The sequence below is a fragment of the Pinus tabuliformis genome, chromosome 3_2, assembly GCF_031772625.1.
Source record: "Pinus tabuliformis cultivar Carrire ecotype Pingquan chromosome 3_2, CPIR1, whole genome shotgun sequence".
Classification (NCBI taxonomy): domain Eukaryota; kingdom Viridiplantae; phylum Streptophyta; class Pinopsida; order Pinales; family Pinaceae; genus Pinus; species Pinus tabuliformis.
Window position 1 is genome coordinate 853,584,974 of NC_142302.1, and position 9,593 is coordinate 853,594,566.

At 34.3% G+C, this 9,593-nt stretch overlaps 1 pseudogene; it reads right to left on the bottom strand.

The window, feature by feature from the left end:
- Positions 1–6,394: 6,394 nt before the first annotated feature.
- On the bottom strand, positions 6,395–7,052 carry LOC149183346 (protein-L-isoaspartate O-methyltransferase 1 pseudogene; annotated as a pseudogene).
- Positions 7,053–9,593: the final 2,541 nt, after the last annotated feature.

A 9,593-nucleotide genomic window follows, 5' to 3' on the forward strand; every position in this document is an offset into this window, starting at 1 on the left:
CCAAGCCTTGTGGAATTATGATTATACATGGTGTTAAAGTTATATTAAAGAACATGAATAGTATATCCTGTGTTCTTATTCCAGCATGTTCTGATGTCCTAATGGATGAAAGAAATTGTAAATTGGATGAAAGAAATTGTAAATTCAACAAAAATATTTGGTTGAGAGAGTCTCGGGGAATTCAAAGCATGATGCTCTTAGCCTACATTCAATTTTATTGACAATGACATGAAAACATTTATGTTGTTTGCAATCATACAATGGATGCCAGTATTGTCTACTTATATTTGAATTGGAGGCTATGTGGTTTGGCTATGTTTCACCTCTTGTTCGTTCTATTATTTTATTGTTGAATATGCATGTTTCCTCTTTTTGCCTCTTATCCCTTTATAAGCCTCTTGGACATTAAGTGCTTGGCATGGCAAGATATGTCCATAAAGCACATGGACTTTCTACGGTCCATCAATGCGTGCTGCTGCTGCTGTCTACACTACTCGATGCACTTTGAGGAAGGATCCATGTTGGAACAAAACACTTACCCTTCATACGGGCTACTCTAAAGCAGACCTGAAGTAAGCCTTAAAATTTTTAAAGCATCATGCTTTTAGTGATTTTTTACCCTTATAAAGAAATCCTACTCCTGGACATTTTAGATTTCTTCATCAATTACAGGCAGGCATTGTTGATCAGCTATGGCTAGAACATTGTGTCTTGATCAATTATATGTTGGAACTCAGCTACTAACACCTTGTCTGAATTGAATCTTTATTTAATACTAATGCGCATACTAAGCGTCTGGAGGCGTACGCACATTTTGTTAACTCTGTATTGTGTGGAAGATTCCTGCTTATTATCTTACGAATCTGTTCCAGGTGAGAACGATACGGGCCATCAGACATTCAAAATGATTTTATTTATTTATTTTTAAATAATTTTTTATATTGTCTCTAGAGAGACAATAGTTTGAATTATGGACATTTATTTTTTTTTAAATAATTTTTTATATTGTCTCTAGAGAGACAATAGTTTGAATTATGGAATTGTCTCTAAAAAGACAAAAATGTAATTGTCTCTAAAGAGACACAAATGAAATTGTCTCTAGAGAGACAAATCAAATTGTCTTTATAGAGACAATAATAATATGTGTTCTATATTGTCTTTATAGAGACAAATTTTTGAGACATTATATTTTGAGACACCCGCTTAGAGACAATATTTAAGACAATATTTGAGTTTCTTTTTGTCTTAAGTTAAGACAATTGACTCAAATATTGTCTTAAACCCCCCTACATGTAGTAGTGCTTCTCTCACAAAATGATCGGAAAACCGATCAAGACTATAACACATCTAAATAGAGACTATAACACATCTGTGGTGATAAGTCTACATGGGAGTGGAGGAGATCTGGTTGGAATCCCTGCTACCACAATAGTCCCTTTTTAACTAACCAATCATTCCCATGTTTATAAGAAAACAGTCGAAATATTAATACGTAGGCTATGGTATTTACTATATGTTTTTACAATATGTAAAATTTAAGAATTTTGAGTGGAGTTATATGTACTCAATAATATTAATTATTAATCTAATTTAAGAGATGCTTTCTACGTAAAATATTACTCGTTGGTTAATTAACTAAGCACATTTTTTTTTTTTTGGTCATATCATTGATTGTTAAAGACTTCAATAGAGATTTCAACGCTCTTTATTATGCGGAGCCCTTTGTTCTTCTTTCAATTTCGTGTGAAGCTTTCATGTATCTACACTTATGGTTATGCAATATGAAATAAAAGTGATTAATGGAAACTTTGTTTTAATGATTTATATAAATCTAGTGTCTTATTTACAATATATGAATAATATAAGCAACAACGTGTTACATATTGGGATTCTTCCATAATAGATTTTTCTTTTACTACCACATAGCAAGTGATGGTAATATTGAGAAACTATGTTTACAAGTTTCTTTATGTGCAACTTCAACATAGTATTTGTATTAAGAATTTAGAATTTTTTCAACATTAAGGTTTCAAAAGCTTCAGTATCGTGGTATTCAACATTAAGGTTTCAAAAGTTATCGTGGTATTAGAGGAAATTTTAATCTAAAAGTGTTCATGAAATTTTCATCTACATAATATGTAAACCAATCAAAATCTATTAAGTTTAAAAAGAGATACATGTGAATAGTTTAAAGGAAAAGAAAACTATTTTTTTTAATTGCATTTTTGGTTTATATCCTTATAGTTTTACTCAAATTTCAAGCATACACACTCGTTAGATGCATAATTCAATTTCTCATTCAACGAGTACTCATCATGCATACTTCTCAGAAGAGTCAAATTGATAAAAAATGAAGATATATTAAAAAACATGTTTGACATGCTTGTGTATATTCAATTTTTATCAATGTGGGTCTTCTGAGAAGTATGCATAATGGGTACTACTTGGATGTGAACATTAATTCCGTACCTAAGGAGTGTATACACTTGAAATTTGAGAAAATCTATAATGAGATAAACCAAAGATATAATAAAAAAATAGTTTTCTTCTTTTCCCTCTAAAATTTATAATTCTTGTGTTATTATTTTAACTATTATTTTTCCTTAAAAGACTACTTTTAGCATGAAATTTCCTCTAATGACTTTGTGGTTTCTATTCATTTTAAACGATATATCATTTCTCTTTTTCTTTTCTTCTTTGATACTTTACTTTTTCATAACCCATGTAATGTTCAAAATAGATTATGAAATTACACAACATTAAGTCAAAACATGAGTCGCTCCACTCTTATGAGTTTTTTAGTCAAAATTAAATGTGCTCATTCACCCCATATAGTGAATAGTTTTAGAATTTGAAAAAATGACGAGTTAGAAATAGAAAACAACAAAACATGGAAACTCATATCTCAAGGTTGCACTATCTAGAAATTCCAAATGGATGTTGATGCTTAGAAACTCTATTGGTTCAATTGCATGGGAATGGCTTGGACAAATTCTATCCATTACAAGGACTCCTTTGAAGTTGGAAAATAGAATAACTAATTTTAATAGGGCAATGTCTAATTGCTCTAATTCCATTTTTTTCTCAATGAGAGGTGATAGGGTAGCTTCATTATCCTTCCCCCATTGTCCATATTCATCGCTTTGTGTGTATGCTTGAAGCACCCTTCTTGTCTCCCAACAATCCCAAGTGATTTTCCAATTGATTATTCCAACAGAAATTATAGAGTAGATTATTAGGCGTTATGGTGGGTGTTCTTGAGACTCGATTCGAGCTATTTAGAGCTCGCTTAAGGTTGTGCAATTCTCTATAGACAACATATGAACAACAAATGCAACAAAATCCTTCCATGATGGTAGAGTGTTGAAGGATGAACATTTGGATAAAAAAGTGATTAGAGATGGAAGGCAGAGTGGCAGAAAGAAAAAGATAGAGCAACAAGAGAATGATAAAGAATGTGGGGGAGAAGAGGGGAAGGTGATGTAGGATATTAGGGTAACACAAGGGACACAACAAAGTGTTGTACCTTAGAGGTGAGGAAGAGGTAGGGGTGACATGGAGTGGGGGGATTAAGGATCCCTTACATTCCCTTAAAATTCTTAATTTCACATTTGATCACCCTTTATGACGGGCATGTAATTTGGCTTCATCATGGGATGTGGATTGTGGGCAATATATACCCCTTTGCTTGCTTTGAATGATCATGTTTGATCCTAGGAGGTTCATTGATTCCTATTTTAGAGTGCATAGACGATGGTGTGGGAGTATCCTATGATGAGGGCTAAGAGAGTGGTTACGAAAATATTTATGCCTTAGAAGGTTGCATGGGATTTTTCGTTAATTTTTTTTTTCCTTCTCATATTCCCCAGGTTAAATATAACATTGGTTTTATTGAAACCACAATTGCATCTAGAAAGTGAATTGCATTTTACATAAAAACCATCCATACATATAAATAAAAATTGAACAACTCTCTGATTGAGGTGGATATCAATGAAGGGAGAACGGTTGGGGGATGAACCCAACATCCCATTAACAATTAGACCATTAATGTATGGTGTGGCATGGCTAAACCCTTGTGTGCACAAGCATGCAAATCCTATCATGAATTTAAACATGTTTTACGACCCCTTTCCTCTATGTTCGAGTATTGTAATCCTAGAGTGATTCTAGTGAAAATTACGTTTTGCTACGTGGTATCCTGAATCTTCTTGGGTGCGAGCTTGGCTTTGGGGTTGTAGAGAATTGTAGGAGCTTTGGGCAAGAATGGAGTTATGGTTGCATTACAGAAGTTGGATGCTAGCAAAGGAGTTCTCCTCGAGCTATAAGGTTGTTGGTGTTTCCTCCAAACCTTCAATCGTGGAGACCTGATTTTGAAAAGGACGCTCTTTCAAGAGTCAATATCACTTCTATGTCTTCTGCAATGCCAATTTGTATTTCAGTGAGCTGGTTAGTCTCTTTTTTCTGCATGTTTTTCATCTAATGTGCTTATGGTCACTCGGTGGGTAGCTAAAAGCTAGTAACTTGATGTTGCCCCTGATTTGTGGTGAACCCTTTTCCCCTTTGTCCAATTGTTATCCTGTGCCACGTTGGTAATCTCATAGTGTTCTGTTGCACTCCCTCTTATGGCTGAAATTTTTTAATCTGAACCTTCATCCCCTTGTCACTAGTAAATTATGTGGAACCCTATTGTGTGACCCTTCTGTGCAACATGAGAAGGAAGCGAATTCATAGATGATGCAAAGGGGTTGGTTGTGACCCTTAGGATTGGAATCACATGCAATAACATGTGCAAGAAGTTGCTAACAATTACCATTTGACTTTTCCTCCTAAAACCTATAACGAAATCCATTAACTTGAATCCCTTACTACTAAAGACTACCAAGATTTTTTTTTATTCATAAATACTTGAAGAATTTTCTCATTGCGTTCATGTCCCTGGCCAAACCAAGAGAAGAAGGAAACAATACCTCATCTCCATTCTCTTCACTAGCAGATGAAGACCCTATTGGGAAAGGTCTTAAAAGTGAAACATGAAGAAAGGTACAACGTATATTCTGATTTGAAAGACATCAAATGTGCTTAGAGAAACTAATAGGTTTGCTTAGAAATACTAGGTGCCAAGCTAGCACATTTAGGAAGCCACGTCGAGTGTGGATTTGACCCTCAAGCTCCTCCAAGTTCGAGCACCAAAGGCCAATCACTTGTCACTTCCTAAGATTCTTAACTTTCTAGAATGTTTAATGGCAATATTTTGTATTACAATATTTGAGCAGATAGACTAGTTTTGTTGAAGATGTTAGTGTTTTGAACAAGTTGCATATTCAATAGGGTGTTAAAAGTAGTTGGTTTCCCACTAGGTAGACTGAAACCACCAACATTGAACTCTATTTCACATGGTGGTTGTCTGATATATTTTCGTTATATTATATTTTGAGGCAATACAAAATTAATATAAAATAAAAAACATAAACATTGAACAACATTTCTTGTATATATGTGTGTGCATATATGCATATATATATATATAGTATTTCTCCTTACATTTATAAATGAATTTCAATTTTTGCAATGGTACTAAGAATAGACATCCATGAGCATGTGTTGGATACCTTATATAGAGTATTTCTCCTTACATTTATAAATGAATTTCAATACTTGCAATGGGACTAAGAATAAACATCCATGAGCATGTGTTGATACCTAATTTGTTAGGTTTGGTGTGGAGGAACAAGAATAGTCTTTGGAAGTCCTTTGAAAAAATAATAGAAATGTCACATACGACTGTATCTATATGTATGTAGTTAATAATATGCTATGTGATGCTTATCAAATCTTGACTTTTCAATTTTCATGAGTTCAATAATAGTATCAAAGCTGGTGTAACTTAATTGTTTCTTTGCTACATCAATACATATAACAGATAGGTTTCCATTTTTCTCCTTAGTCGTTTGTCTACCTTTTCTTTACCTTTTGCATTAGAAACCCTACCAAAAACTCCTGATTTTCACGCATTCTCCATAGCCTCTCAGCGTTGCCCCCAAGGTGACTGCTCACGTGCTAGTGGAGCATTTATTTACCTACGTACTTTTCTGCTCTATTAATGCCATCCCTGTCAAATAGAAATTTCCATCGTCAATCTGTTGCTGTTCGCAGAAGCTTATCCGTTGTGCATTCAAGATGGTCATAATAACGCGACAAGCTTATCCGTTGTGCATTCAAGATGGCCATAACAATGTGACAATCACACTGTAGTCTTTTACTCTTCGATCTTTTCTCAAGGCCAATTGTTATCTAGAATTTCATATACTCGATATTTAGTCCGAAGTCGACTTATACATTTTAGCTTCTGTACAGCTATTGAGGTCGTTTCAGGTGGTAAAGCCACCAAAGTTCATGATATTTTCAATGTTTCCAGAACTTCTACAGCTATTGCACCTACATGGATAGCATCATAAAGTCCTCCATCTGGAAAACTTCTTCCCATCACCCACATGAATGGAAAGAGCTCCTCTGTCTAACAAATGAGTAGCAGGTCTCCTTTATCGATTCGATAGACCTATCCACTAGCTGAGAAATGAGTTCCACTCCCACAGTTCTCCCAGTCTCTCCAACCATCAATGCAAAAGCACCGGGTAATTACCCAGAACCAGAGCGAACATCAAGTACACGATTGTTTGACAAATAATCAAGACATTAGGCATGAGGAGCGGATATAGTAGCGTTGTAAGTTGTAACCTATATACACTGAGGAGAGTAAATATAAGCACTTCTCTAATCTAGAACGTAATCTGCTCGATCAGTTTGTATCATGGCATCAACTGCAACTTTAGACTGAAGAATTCCATATTTTTGTGGTCGGTCTATGAGCTTGGAATTGGAATTTGAATTCCAATCTGTGGAGGGGATGATCCCCATAGTCCTGAACTGTAGGACTTAACCTTCAGTAGAAAATTACGAGATTAACATATATTATTATTAATAATGCAACTCCGACCATGAAATTTGGAGACCATGCCCTTGTTGGTCTTGCAATGATCCGTCCAGCTCATGTCGAAGATCTAGTTTCAAAATTTTCAAAACACTTCAAGGCGGATTTCTCCAATTGGTCCCAAAAAACACTGTCGTTATTGAAAATCAAGGGGTTTTGGGGCTTTACACTTATTAGAAGAACTGTAACGGCATAGGATGAGTGGATTTATGCAGGGTAGCTATTTTCGTTTACATCAATCAGCTCCACAGCCTTAGCAACAGTAAACATCTCGAGGAATGTGTGTATTAAATATTCAATATATCCATATTATCGTTTAGTCTGAGATGGGGGCCACAGATGGGTGGAGAGCTTACGATTTTTGCTATTGTGATTCGCTAAGTAGTGAAATATTTTAGTAGTGACATGCATTTGTATGTTGTTGTGGGTATATGTGCAGTACCTGGAATTTTGGGAACAGTTGCAAAAGCAAATATTCAAGCTGGTAATGCTAGATTTAACATATGCAATTCTAGAAAAGGTGCATTTTGTTTTTTTGGGTTGTACGCTTGACTTATCGAAAATTTATTGCTGTTACGGTGGAAAGAAGTGTTGACCATCTTTGATTGGATACCATTTTTAATTCCAAGTTTAGTGAAGTTTGGGTTGACTATGTTACATTGATTCACTATGTGAGTTTGGTAGCTTTTTGGTTCAAGCTAGTAATCCGAGGATTCAAAGCATTCGATCCCACAATCACCCACAAGATGAAAATCCACTCTAGAATAACGATAATTTATGAATAGTTTTCTTTTGTAAGTTGTAACTTTTTGAAATTCAGTTCAATTCACATTATATATATTTTATATATATATATATATATATATATATATATATTATATATATTTATTTGAAATTGACATTTTTTATTCGTTACTTTTGGTTTGTTAACAAAATGACTTGAATTCAGGATTTATTAGAGTTATTGAACACTCTAATAGTGTTTACTATTGATGGTACAGTGAAAATCGATAAAGCTACTCATTCTAAGCTTCTAACCTATTTACAAGATGCATAGAACAAGATCTATTTTATCTAGATCGAATCATAGCTTTAGTGACATGAACTATAATAAAGGAATCTAACATTCTAAATTGGTTTTTGTTTAGAACAATACTCTATTTGAGATTGATTACCATTAGCATCCAACACTTGGTTAGATCAATGATGTCATTTCAAGAGCTACTTAATGAAGATGCATAATTTGGACTTGAACTTCCCAAGCCCACCATCAGACCTTGGGAAGAAGTCATCAATAACAAGCATAGAATTGGACATGGGTATGACAAAGATTCAACATTTCACTTTTCGGACCACTCTAAACCAATCTAGTATTAGAGAGTTGAATTTCTTCAAGACAGTTCATCTTCTCTTGCTCCTCTTTCCCACCCACTTCATATTGTCAAATGACAACATTGTGATTGACTTGTTCACTTAAAAGATCGTTGTTTTGATCTTCATCCTTGTGAGCATTGTGGAAAACATACTTATGTCTTAGACAATTGTTCCACAAACAAGACTCCTACAACAATAAAGATTCACCTTGGATCAATCACTTCTTGGAAATGGTCTTCAATAACCAAGAAGTCATATTGGTCATACTATAGAGTTCATTTTCAAGTATTGACACATTATATCGTGGATATATCTTCATCTTCTCAACTTGTATCTAGCTGGTGTGTGTGGGGGGGGGGGGCGCAGGTGTGGGGGATTGATAGTCAAATACTAGCTTCAAAGTCATATAAAACAAGCTTGAGCCACAACTTGAACTAAAGTTAGTCAAAGCCATAGTCAGAGTTATAGCTAAAAACAAACTGATTTTCCATCAATACCAGTTGGTTTGTGGTCATCCTTAAACCACCACATGATAGAAGACTTATTGCTTCTACTAGAGAAAATTTTTGGTCTTTTTCAAACCACCATCACAATAGTTTGTTGTCATATTTAAACAATCATTAAGGAATACATCCATTTTGTAAAAGACATCACTTTTTAGCTAGATTCAAAATTGTTCCAGAACTATTTCGAGCCAAGTTTTAGAGATATTGGCCAACCTTAAGCCACCACCAATAGATGTCTTTAGCTTGTGCTATTCATTTTGTTTGTGGTCTTCTTTAAACCACCATATTCAAAAAGCACATGCAACCATCGTCTATTATCCACCTTTTTATTTCAACTCCATTCTTGAACTTAGGTACAACCTTTTGGATTAAGTGGGGATTGATGGACACTTAATCAATTAGGGTTGGTGTGGAGGAACTTGGACCATCACTAGTAGTCCAAGAGGCCTTGGAAGGATAATCCAAAGGTCACATGTAATTGTATTTATATGTATAATTGGTTAATAAAATGAAATCCTATGCTTATCAAATCTTACATTTTCAATTTAGTGAGTTCAATGACATGAAACACAATTGATTGAATGAATCCCTTGAATTCTAACACAATTAAAGACATAAGGAGATTAAAAAAAAAATTGAGTAACGAACTTCTAGAAGATACTCATTTACCATGGATCTACAATTATGTATGTTTGTATTTTCCAAAAAAATAAGTATATTTT